The sequence below is a fragment of the Lepidochelys kempii genome, chromosome 15 (assembly GCF_965140265.1).
Source record: "Lepidochelys kempii isolate rLepKem1 chromosome 15, rLepKem1.hap2, whole genome shotgun sequence".
Classification (NCBI taxonomy): Eukaryota; Metazoa; Chordata; order Testudines; family Cheloniidae; genus Lepidochelys; species Lepidochelys kempii.
The window spans coordinates 21,109,036-21,122,333 of NC_133270.1; the positions used below are offsets into that span (position 1 = coordinate 21,109,036).

The 13,298-nt window shown below is 41.4% G+C and overlaps 1 pseudogene; it reads left to right on the forward strand.

Moving 5' to 3' along the window:
• Positions 1-9,468: 9,468 nt before the first annotated feature.
• The window catches only part of LOC140898886 (zinc finger BED domain-containing protein 5-like), a 34,673-nt pseudogene continuing 30,843 nt past the window's right edge, over positions 9,469-13,298 (forward strand).

A 13,298-nucleotide genomic window follows, 5' to 3' on the forward strand; every position in this document is an offset into this window, starting at 1 on the left:
GAATAACGCATTAGATTGCTGATGTGCATGGGGAAGGAATACTGAAATATCTGGCAGTTTGACCTGCCATTGTAGTGGCTGGCTTCCTGTCATGATCCCTCTTTTCTCATAAAGGATACTTAGTATTCTAAGAGCCTGTTTTATTTTAATTTAATCCAAAGCTTTTAAAAATGGGGGAAGTGGGCAGCTTGATTTAATTTCCTGATCCTGGCTGGATCAATGAGACCTCTTAGATGTTTGTTGCCCGGGACCTTCTATTTTCCCACTCCTGTTCCGGCAAATATTTACAATATAGAGTAAGATATGGTTTAAGAGTAGCTTTCACACTCATGGTGGATTGTGGTCCCATGTATCTCACAAGCCCTTGTATCATGTGAGCTGCATAGTCTTGAGTTCTTATAGCTCTTTAACTATTCCATTTTGGGCATGTGGATTTCTGTGATAATATAGATTCTCTTTACTACCATGCTATCTATCAGGATTTGAACCCGAGGATGAATCCTAGGCAGGATACTTGAATCCCATGTGACCTATGAGTCTTTGGGCATAAGTGTTATCAGGTTATGCCATATTAACTTTGCAGAATCTGCATGGTTCCCCATACTTTACTCTCAAAATCTCTTGGGGCTCAGAGAAAAATCAATATTTTCCCCCAAATGCATTTGATCTGCCTTGACAGAAGGAGGATTTCCATTTAATTGGTCTGACTTCCAGTGAACTGGGGGCATTGCTTTGAGTCTGATGTGTATGGAAACTGCCTGAATAATTCTGCACTCTGCATTTGGAGTGCTGAATTATCAGTGGGTAGTCTGGCATGCGTAACAGAACTGATTGATCATGCTAGCTATATATTTTATATTTATATAGTTCCTTTAATCCTGAAGGGTCCCAAAATGCTTCACAAATCACAAGTGCCTCATCACTATGATATTCCTATTTCTATGGTGAGAAGAAGCAGTCAAGTGGACAGCTGTTGTAGAACTGTGGCAGTAAGAGGAAAGGAAAGTGTGTTTTGCCTAAGGATAAGATCACAAGCCCTTTATCTTTACAAAAAATATCAGGGGATCTTTAATGTCCAGGCAGGCTTTTGCTTTAGTCAGCTGTAAAAGAGCCCCGGACCCTAAACTGGACAGAATTTTGAGAATGAAGATTAGGCTTATACAAAAGCTTATAGAGGAAAGACCATATAGAAAGGGGATGATTTAAACCAACAAAAGCAATGAAATTTAGCACTAGAGCTCATTGGTTCATTCTAAGAAAGATGTCTAAGACTGACCACCTAAAGCAAAATAGTCAAAGGATCACGTAGGTAATCCTATGGGTTAACAAAACCTAGGCATTATATTTTGAGCTTTAAGTCAGGATTTATGGGTTTATTCCATACAATATTAACTCTTACTTATTCTGTGATATTCACAATGCTTGCTGATGATATTCAGATGAATTGTATATTGCACAGTTTAAAATGAAGGGCAGACTCATATTGATGCAACCAAGAATTCAAGTGGAGTGTAAATTGCCGATTCAATATCAAACTGTCACTCACTCCTCTTTGCTGAACTGGTGGTAAGGATTAGCCAGAGATTCAGTTTTTTGTTGCTGCAAGCCTAAATCAAGCCCTAACAGTTAGAATAGAGCACTCAAGTCCTCTCTGTGATTAGCTCAAAGCAAAAGAAACAGCCAGGAATTATTAATTATCCAATCCACTTAGTCTTGGTCATCAAGTAATGATGGCTACAAGTGTGACATGAAAATGCAACTGAAGAGGTATGGTTTCTGTAGAAGTAATTTTATTTTATAAACTAGGAAGACAGTGGAATGTTAGGAATCAACTAAATGTCTTGTACTAACTGAAATATCGTTGGAAATTTATTTTTAAACCATAGTCATTAGAATATTCTTTAACGATCATTACTCAGTTCACAGAATTGAGCTCTGCACAATATTGTGGTACTTCAGTATTTAATATATTAGGTGGTCAACAGTGTAATAAACTAGTGGAGGAAGGGAACTGGAAATTACATAGGGGCCATATCTACCAACACTTGCCTCTCAGTGCATTCTAAGAGAATTTAGTGTAGAATGTTGGATACATCTATGAAAAGATAGTTTAAAGCTTGTTTTCACAAGTAACCCACTGTAGTGTAGGATGGTGTCATGCTGGTTTAGACCAGTGGTACATCTAGCCTAGAATCCTGTTTCCACCATTGGCCAATACCAGAATCATCAGAGGGAAAACTAAGAACCACCAAGACTGTATAAAATCTGCATGTTTACTGATTACACCGGAGTTTTGGAAACTAATCCCTGGAAAAAATCTTTTTCACCCTCTTCAGTTAGTGATTAGCTTTTGCCCAGAAGCATGTGAGTTTTTATATCTTATTGATTTGATATATAGCATATTATTTTCAATTTGTTCTATGCTATTCTTTGTATCTGTGTTTTTGACTTATCAGGGCATGTGGATCCATCCACAATGATGTCCAGGTCTTTTCCTGAGTGGCTACAATTAATTTAGAACCCAGCAATATGTATGCACAGTTAAAATTATTCCTTCCGATCTGCAATACCTTGTATTTATCAGCAATGTATTTCATCTACCATTCTGCTGCCCATTCAACTAGTTTTGTTAGATCCCTGTCCTCGCAGCCTTTTCTATGTAGTAATTTTGTCAGCAGCAGATATTGTCCCTTCACTGCTCTCGCTTTTCAACTTTTCAATGATTCATATATTAAAACAAACCCCACTTCTAACACAAACATTGTGGCTCTTCACTGTTAACCCTTTACTGCGTAGAAAATTGATTGTTTTTTCTATATCTGGCTTGGGCCAGTTTCTAATCCACGCTGTAACCTTACCTTTCGCCCCATGACTACTTAGTTTCCTTAATGGCCACTTGTGAGAAACTTTATCAAAAACTTTTGAAAGTTCATGGCAGGGGCAAGAAGCATCAACCCACTAAAGTGCTTCAAATTTATTTCTGTGTTGACTCGGAAAGCTGCTTCATGAAGTAGCATGAAAGGTCCTTGAAGTCTTCATTTTGAATAAAGATCATGGGATGTGGTTTCACAGTACGTTCTACCATCCTTTTTAAAAAGTAAGTGGCAGGTGTTTCTCAACAACTACAAACTGTGCTGTGAAGAATTCTGGGAAAGTCAAAACCAGCAGATTTATATTTTACTCTCTAGTAAATATGAAGGGTTTAGGCTTGTTAGGCACACTGTATATTGCATGCATGGGTGCGATTGGTTTAAACAGCTCTGGTCAAATATAAAAAATTGCTTCATATCATATGGGGCAACTCGTCCTTTGTCATCCCCCTTTTAAAAAAAAAACAGCAACACTTAGCAGCTTCCTGAGCGATTCAGAAGCTTACAAAATTATGGAGCTTTTCATCATTTGTAGATGAAATTCAAGCCAAGTTGATAATGACGAAAAAATTGTTACTATCTGACTGCTATTTATTGTGGACTCTTAAAAATAGGCTGGTGGCTCAATGCCTAGTGGAGAGATTACAACATCACCAAAAGAGCTGTCATCAAAATTGCCCTGGCTCCCACTTCCCATCTTGGCAGGGAAGTTTTCTCTGCTGTTGTCCACGCTGTCCTTGTTCCGTAGATAAAAGAAGAATTTCAGGTTTCGGGACTGTCAATCTAGAAATGTTTTGTAAATATTGTATTCAGTTGTAGGTGTGTTAAGTAGAGGATTTCAGTAATCCCTCAAATGAAATCAGTGGCAGGAAGAGCCTGAATGCAGCATTTTAGCGAAAAGGTTTGGGGAAAAAAATGTTTTGAGATTTACATGTTGCAGTAATAGTACCTTTAAAAATAATTTTGCAAAGTCTATTGCAGTAGGGCATCTTGTCCAACTTATTACTCACTGCAGTAGCAGCTGTTGAATTGTAAACCTGGTCCTAGCAACTGCACAATGGAATAAATTGCTCTGATTTAGACTGCTTACAAATTGGACGTGTTCTTTTTATTGGTTTCAGAGGAACAGCCGTGTTAGTCTGTATTCGCAAAAAGAAAAGGAGTACTTGTGGCACCTTAGAGACTAACCAATTTATTTGAGCATGAGCTTTCGTGAGCTACAGCTCACTTCATCAGATGTTTACCGTGGAAACTGCAGCAGACTTTATATACACACAGAAATCATGAAACAATACCTCCTCCCACCCCACTGTCCTGCTGGTAATAGCTTATCTAAAGTGATCAACAGGTGGGCCATTTCCAGCACAAATCCAGGTTTTCTCACCCTCCACCCCCCCACACAAATTCACTCTCCTGCTGGTGCTAGCCCATCCAAAGTGACAACTCTTTACATAATCAAGTCGGGCTATTTCCTGCATAGATCAAGGTTTTCTCACATCCCCCCCACCCCCATACACACACAAACGTCTTTAAAATCATGATCTGGGAAGTGTGACACTCTTTCTATATTTCTGTGACCCAGAACTGCATTTGCATTTCTCTTTCTCATCTATATGAGGTCAAATTTTTTTACGTCAGTTTCTTGACAGGATTTGAGAAATGTTTCTGAGGGACTGTACCATGGTTTTGTGTTTGTTTTCTAATAGAAGATTTATAATGAAAACATAAGAATGGAAAAGTAGTGATATGTTGTATGATTTCCTGGTTAATGAAACCTATTAATATTGGAATCATCAAATTTTCCTGTTGCCATCCTGAAGGGTAAGAATTTGACTACTCATAGAAGGGAAATTTTGCCATGACACAGCGGTAAAAACATTTGCTATTTGTTTCCGCTGTTGGCAGCGTTGATGGAAATGCACTGTTGCAGAAAAACATTAATTTTTCCTTGTGTGGACAAGGCTTCTCAATTTAAGACTTTGCTTCAAGGCATGATGATTTTCTCCAAACTTATTCTATCTGCTTGGTCTGGCATGCACATGCCCAGCTTGGCAGGTGAGGCCCTGTGTCTGGGAGCACCTGGGCTAGGAGGAGGGCATGGCATTGGGGCAGAAGCTGAGGTAGCACAGTTTGTCACTGCCCTTCCACCCGAAAGTCGGGGCCCACCCACATTTCCATTCCCAGCTATGCCACTGCTGAGAACCCTTCTCTTAAAATCAAGCCAGCTGGCAGCTTGTCCTCACAGATTAAAGGAATAAGGGTGTGCCTTCAAATCCCTTACTTATACCCTGAAAAGTCCATTGTCCTTGCTGGTAAACAAGAGTGACCCCTGATGGTTCACTTGTTCCTGTAAATTTCCTCTTTGAAGATTTCACAATCCTTCATTAGCATTCAGCTCAGACTGTAAATGGAGGCCCATTGTGAGCTGTACAATACTTAATTTACATGTAAATAGACAGATAAACATCCCTTGCCTGAAAGAGAACCGGCTTTTCACCTTTCTGGTGACCAGTCGCTAGTCACAAATCTTAAGAATGTAATTTCCAGTATATAGTCATAATTCCTTACACTACATCCACACACACACATTTTGCAACAATTATGATGTCCAGTGTGACACAGGCTTTCATTAGAGACCTTACATGATATTCTTTTGATGAACCCAGGTGATCCCTGTTTTCCTCCATATCCCTATGTACTCTTTCAGTTGGCATCCAGAGGTTATTGGATCCCTCTTCCTGCACTTGTGCCAAGTAAGTGATTATGTCTGTCACTTTGCAGGTGTTTGGATAAAACACAGTCAGGATAAAATCAAGACTAACCTGTCCCTTGGAGCTGGGCCATTCCTACTTTTTAAAATTTCAATCACACACATTAAACTAACCAAATTTATGACCGAATGTTGTTTGGAATGTTGTTTGGAAATATTTGGAATGCTCAAAATCAAAGTAGTTTTAAACCATCCCAAAATCTGGTGCAAAACATTTCACAGCATGTTAGTTCTAAGGTAGGTTTCTAAAAGGAAGATGAATTGTATTTCCAGCATGTATTTATACTGTGCTTCTGACTTTTCCTTTTTGCAAACCATTCATATGAGAGATAGTAGGTGGAATCTCAGGGGAAAATAAAGGTCAGTGTTTTGAAACCTAATGAAGTAATTATCTGAAGCATTATATACAATGGGTATTTAGAAGATAATTAGGCTCTCTAATTATGCTTGTTTGGAACAGCCATCCTGTCAATAAATCACGGTGTTGCTATACAATTTAGTTTGTATTAGAAAAAATATATTGGAAATGGCTTTGTTGTAGAAAAATCTCATGATAGAAACCTAAGGCTTGAGCCTGCACAGTCTTACTCATTTGAGAGAACCTTACTCACTTAAGTAGTCCATTGGAGCAGAGAGCTCTGCAGGATGAGATCTCTTATTTACAATGCACATAGTCCTCTTTAGCTGTCTTCAACATAGAATCATAGGACTGGAAGGGACCTCGAGAAGTCATCTAGTCCACGCCCCTGCACTCATGGCAGGACTAAGTATCATCTAGACCATCCCTGGCAGGTGTTTGTCTAACCTGCTCTTAAAAACCTCCAGTGATGGAGATCCCACAGACTCCCTAGGCAATTTATTCTAGTGCTTAACCACCCTTAGTTTTTCCTAAGATATTCGTTTTTCCTAATATCCAACCTAAATTGCCCTTGCTACAATTTAAGCCCATTGCTTCTTGTCCTATCCTCAGAGGTTAAAGAGAACAAATTTTCTCCCTCCTCCTTGTACCAACCTTTTACATACTTGAAAACTATGTCCCCTCTCAGTCGTCTTTTCTCCAGACTAAATAAACCCACTATTTCCAATCTTTCCCTCATAGGTCATGTTTTCTAGGCCGTCAATCATTTTTGTTGCTCATCTCTGGACTTTCTTCAATTTGGCCACATCTTTCCTGAAATGTGGTTTCCAGAACTAGCCACAGTATTCCAGTTGAGGCCTAATCCGCACAGACTAGAATAGAGTGGAAGCATTAGTTCTTGTATCTTTCTTACAACACTCTCCATATTGGGAGCAAGTGTATTATGGCTGAAATAAAACAGACTATTAGATACTGTGTGGTTTTATAGACACACTATATTGCTGGTGCATTTGCATCCATCTAGTAACATTTACTTCAGCATTTCCCTTGATACCTGTTAAAACTTGTTTCAAAGGAAGCTTGGCTCACACAGGGAACTTTTTTTTTTTTTTCCTCTTCTAAAATCTGAGGGTCAGGAGAAAGTTTGGTTTCAAAACTAGGTTTAAAAAACAAAAACTTTGCCAGGTTTTCATGTGTATATCGCTCCTTTTATAGTTTTATGAAAAGTGAGGAATGTAAACAAAATTTGAGACATGATTCATCTATTTTACTATCAAATCTCATTGGTATTTTCAATAAATGTTTTAAAAATAGCCATTAAAGTGCACCACATTTCTCAGGCGTGTCATTAGTAGTGTTTTCACAGAGTATTAGATAGACCTAAGCCCCAGGGAGGCATGTTCTGGGCAAGCTGCTCAGCTGGTATAGCTAAGCATAGCTTCATTGACTTCTATAAAACTATGCTGGCTTACAGCAGCTGAGGTTATGACTCTCTGGTGTTTAGAAGTTTCTAAGAACAATCTCAATCTCCTTTCTTAGGGAGGCTCCAAAGTCTTGTAGCTGGCATCTCTCCTGCTTTGGGGAGGAGAGCTAAATAATTTTTTCTCTTATGGATATTTCAGTAGTGCCGCTTTCTGGAAGCAGCTCATCTGGGGCTAGATCAATGAGCATGTCTCCATTGACATCCGTGGAAGCTGGATTGGACCACTGATTTCTTGCCTACAATGTATGTGTTGAAAGCAAATGTCCAGAATGGAGAATCTGTAATGGAGTGGACCTATCATGGGAATTGGAAAGGTAGAGCAGGAGAATCCTAGAATATGGTAGAATTTATACATGGGCAAGACCTCTTAGGCAATCAAAGTCTATTCCATGTGGTCTCTACTATATTACTGAAAGCCCAATGAAAATGGAGAGAGACAGTGAGTACAGAATAGTTCTGAATGCTCTCCCAGCAGGACAGTCTGTCTACCCACAAAGAAGCCCTAAAGACTGATGCTAAAATGAGTGAGAGCTACTGAATTCCTTAACAAGAAAACCAAATTTTAAACTGTCCCATTTAAGAAGTAATGAAGACTTAGCACAAGTAGCTATTGAGAATAGGCCATTAAGTGTGTCTGAAAAATCTGGACATATACAAATGAGCTGGCTGAGATATTATACATGCTAAAAGAGGCTGAAGTAAGAAAGAGCTTTTGAGGTGCAGCTCCCACTGAAAAAAGCAGAGGCAGGGCGCTCTCTGTCTTGGGGCAGCACTCTTTCCTCAGGGCTGCTGATCCCCCTTGGTTGGTAAGGGAAGTACTACTCAGGCAGGGAGATCTGAAGCGAGCATTAAGGGTCCAGTTCAGCTCCCAATGAACTCAATAGAAATATTCATATTGGCTTCAAAGGGACTTGGATCAGGCGCTGAATGCAAAGGAGATTTAAACCCAGGTCTCCTAAGGTGAAAGACTTTTGCATTAACCTACGGTGCCACTGAGCACAATTCATTCAACAACAGAACAGCGTCTTTCATCTCTGCAAATTCACAAGGAATGTTTTTGATTTGCTAACCAGAAACCATACATCTTCTGCCTTTCTGACAAAATGCATGATACAATGGATAGTGACTGCAGCGGGATGTCAGTAAGTGTGTTTACACCCACATTAAATGACACAGCTCATTGGGCATTAGCGGGCTTGTATCTTCAGAGTGAGTCTTTAATTTGTATCCCACAGACATCAGCTTTTCAATCCCACATGGACAACTGAGAATGCATTAGGTAGAAAGCTCTGTGTTTACTTGGTCGGAGCAGTCACATTTTGTATTTTGTCTCTCTCTTCACCTGATCCAGGAAGCTTAGATGGAACCCCTCTACCTCTTCTTCTGTGACCAAAGACTGCACGGATAATTTTCCTGACTGTATTGGTTCAGCGTGAGGATCAGAATTGTGCATGTGTAATATGATGGCTTGGTGACAGAACAGTTTGCTTATATTTTATTTTTAGACAGAAGATGCTTTTCCTTTAAAAGTGAAGCACCAATGCTACACTGCACTGCAAGAGTTTATGGAAACAGTTTTGCTACGAAAGACACTAGGGCACTTCTATAGATAAATCTTTTTTTTTCAAATCTACATTAACTCTGCAAATTGTTTTGGGGTTTGTTCTGACATTAAAGTGTCAAAGTTCCCTTGGTGAGATAATATATATAAAATATTTCTATTCTCAGTCAGTTTTTGATTTTTAAATCAATCAGAATTGTAAAAAAGGCTTTTTGTAAAGTAAAGCAAAGCAAAGTCTGGTTCTATTGTACCGAGTGCTGCTGAAATGAAAGCCAGCTGCCAGCTCCTTAAGATAGTGTTTTAATTGATGAGGAGCTGCCTGTTGCATTTGTGATTCTTGAATCTTCCCTGGATATAGGTGAAACTTCATGCTCCATGCATATGGGGATTTCCTGGGGAACCTGCTCTTGGTTTTTTGGTCTCTAAATGGGACAGTGTGCCTGCGGCTCAGGACAGATTGGAAAGGTAGGTTATGGGAACTGTTTTCTTAAACCCAGTTTCAAAGCTGAAAAGCTCAGAATAAAATGCTGCCAGAACAGTTGAACAGAGACGAACTAGAGATCCCCTAAGCTTTCAAATTTGGAGAGAAAAGGACACTCTGAAACATGGCTCAGGCATTTTAGAAATTGAACGCTAATGATTATCTGGAGAGTCTGTGCTTATTATGCTTCATTAATATCTTTAGTTAATAGCGTAAATCTAATATAGAGCTGGCCCAAAACTCGGGCTCAAATCTTTGCTGCGGTTTGAGATCTGATCTGAAAGTTGGACCCCCTTCTAGTCCAAATTCAGTTTGACTTCTACATATTGAGGTTTCAGAGTAACAGCCGTGTTAGTCTGTATTCGCAAAAAGAAAAGGAGTACTTGTGGCACCTTAGAGACTAACCAATTTATTTGAGCATGAGCTTTCGTGAGCTACAGCTCACTTCATCGGATGCATACCGTGGAAACTGCAGCAGGAGAGTGAGTTTGTGTGTGGGGGGGTGGAGGGTGAGAAAACCTGGATTTGTGCTGGAAATGGCCCAACTTGATGATCACTTTAGATAAGCTATTACCAGCAGGAGAGTGGGGTGGGAGGAGGTATTGCTTCATGGTCTCTGTGTGTATATAATGTCTTCTGCAGTTTCCACGGTATGCATCCGATGAAGTGAGCTGTAGCTCATGAAAGCTCATGCTCAAATAAATTGGTTAGTCTCTAAGGTGCCACAAGTACTCCTTTTCTTTTTACATATTGAGGGCTAGCTTCAGCTACTTGCCTTATCTGTTAGTGTGAAAAATCTCTGCCTGCTGAGGGTTTTCAGTATTTTCACACTAGTGATTTGAAGTCTCAGCCAGCATCAGGACCCTGCTGTGTTAGGTACCATGCTAACTATACAAACGCAGTCCTTGCCCATGAGACCATAACTGTTGATGGTCTAAATAGACATGGCAGACAGAATAAATCAAAATTATTAGCAAAACAAAAGTGATACTGCATATCCAGTTAGTGTCTCTGTACATTACACTGGTGTTGCCCAAGCAGAAAAACGTATGAGGGTGTGACACATCTTAAAGCTGCTGCCTTTGGCCAATATGCACAATAAAAAGTATATTTACCTATTTTTTGCTTATTGCTATTGCCATTGAAGACAAAGTTGCTTTTTGTTTTGCTATCCTTTTGCCACGGAGTCACAGCCTTGGTGCTCTGAAACCGCTCTGAAGGACGTTCAGACAGGACTCTAGTGCAGTGTCTCTCCCCTCAGGTGCACACTCAGGAGGGCAAGAAGCCTCCTCAGCTTCAGTGCTTCCTGAGTCTGACCTTGGATAGTTCAGCACACCCCGTTCACACCGTGAGCTCCCTGCCGTGAGTCCGCCTGGATGGGACACCTGGGGAGCATTACACATCCCCAAAGGGCCATGCAACCCAACTTTGCAGTCAGCAGTGACTCTCAGCCAGCGTTGTAAAACAGAAGGGTCTATTAGTCATCAGGAACACAGTGAAGAACAGATCTTGTTAGCACAGAAATCAGGAACACTCAGTGAAGCCCATCCTGGGGGGGATCCAGAGCCCAGGGCCTTGGGTCCCCCCGCCTCCTGAGACTGACTTGCTTTCAGCAGCCCAGCCTCAGACCCCCTGTTGCCCCTCCTCTGTCCTTTGTCTTTCTCTCAGGCAAACAGGTCACCTGTTTTTTGTTTTTTTGTTCTCCAACACCTTTGGTTGGCTCCTTGCAGGGGATGGGCTCCAGTTGCCAGGATACAAAGTGTAAGCCATTCTGTGCCCAGTCAGCAATCACATCTGCCCACTTGGGGTCTCTGCAATGATCACACACCCTTATTCCACCACCTAGATAGTTGAGTAACACATAGGGGAAACTGAGGCATGCCCATTATTCAGAGAAAACATTAGGACCTTTCCTACTCTGTCACAGCACTTGAAGCATCTATGGAAAGAAGGAATTCAGGAGGGATGCTTGCCTGTTTTGTCACTTCTTCAGTGGGAGACAGAGCCTTTCCTTTATGTCACTGGTTTGAACCAGACCAGGAGTAATGAAAATTACTCTTGACATTTGATGGCCATTTGGTGTTTGAAATGAAATGATCTGAGCTGGTACTGGTCTAGTTATTAACAGACCTATTACCTACATCTATAAATGGTATCTGTTGGAATCCATGTTCACGGTCTTGGAAGAGAGCACAAGGACTGAATGGGCAATGAGACTAAATTACCTTCACTCCTCACAGGTCCACAGTGTGTGCGTATTTTGTGTTGCCACTGCCTCTGCTGTAAGTTTTCTGTGGATAAATAATGACTTCATTCTTTAGGGCTGCCAATCCAGCAATTTTTATCTGTACTAACATTAGTAAATCTCAGGGGCTGGTTGAAAACCATCAAATGTGAGGATTAAAAGATCGCTCTAGTATTCAAAAAGTGCCAGGAGGAACCATCTGAGCAAAACAACACAGGCTGGAGAGGAAGGTCTGAGACCTGCTCAAGTCACAGGAATCAGAAGACTGCTGGTTGGGGGTCTATCTGCATCTGTCTCCGGCTGGCCAACCAGTTCCACCTTAATGGGAGATTGGCCTCAGCACTATCTGTGACAAGATCAGCTCCCCTCCTAGATGGGGGGAAAAATATTTCTTCGTGTGAGAAGAAGGTTACATGACTATCTTAGGCCAGGCTTGCGGGAGAGTAAGATGCTTGAGTGGGACAAAGGCCTTGGGAGGCTGCAGCTGGCTTGAGGAAACATCTGTAGGGAGTAAAGGAATGGTTTGGATTATGACCCAGCTCCAGGAAGGAGGGCTGGGGGCTCCTGATTCAAGGAGAGAGAACTGTTTGAACTGTGGAACCAGTGGTTACAGGGGCCAGCTGGGTGAAGGTAATATGAAGTACTACATGACTCCAGGAAGGAGGGCTGTGGGCTCCTTTACTAAGGGGAAGGACTGGGGCCTGGATGGGACCAGTGTGAGAATGAACTAAATAACTGGATCCCCTTCTAGAAGGGGGGCATTTTAAACGTTATGGACTAAGTGGAGCTACTGAGGAGCCCTGCAGGAGAGCAGAGTGCTGCAGAGCCACCCCAAGCAATCAGGAGGCGCTTGGGAGGTGGTGACTCATTTTTACAGGGTCTTTGTGAGCTTCTGTGGGCCCAGATCACCCCCAAACACACACAATCACACATGAAGTGGTACTTCATAGATTGAGCTCCTCTTCTCTACATGGGGGGAGCTAAGGTTACCCCCAAGCACAGCCCTCCTGTCTGGGTCTGTCTGAGCTTGTATAAAACCAGCTCATGACCCCCCCACCCCAAAATCTGAACAGGAAGCATTACCCCATAGATGCTTAACTGTCCTAACCCTGAAAGTGGGGCTTTCTGTGCAGTTTGAGGTGTGCATGGGGGATCAGGGAATGCAGTTGGGGTATGAAGGAGGTGGGGGAGGGGGTGAGGTAGCATATCACATCTTTCCTACCCCATGGAGATTGCAAAGAGAGTTAATGTAGTGACTGTGAAGTCTTGCAGATTTGGGGGTCCCTGGCAGGACAGTTCTATTGGATCTGGGAGCAGGACTGTGGAATGGGCTGTGTCTCTCTAGGGTACTGATGCTAAATGCACCTGGGGATTTGCATACCTTGTGGGTGTGATTCTTTGCCTAGGATCCTTCCCTCCATCTGTAAAAAGAAAAGGAGTACTTGTGGCACCTTAGAGACTGTGAATCTGTGAAAAATGTGCTTACTACTCTTCCCTTCCCTTCTCTGGTTTTCCACTGTACTGAATAAC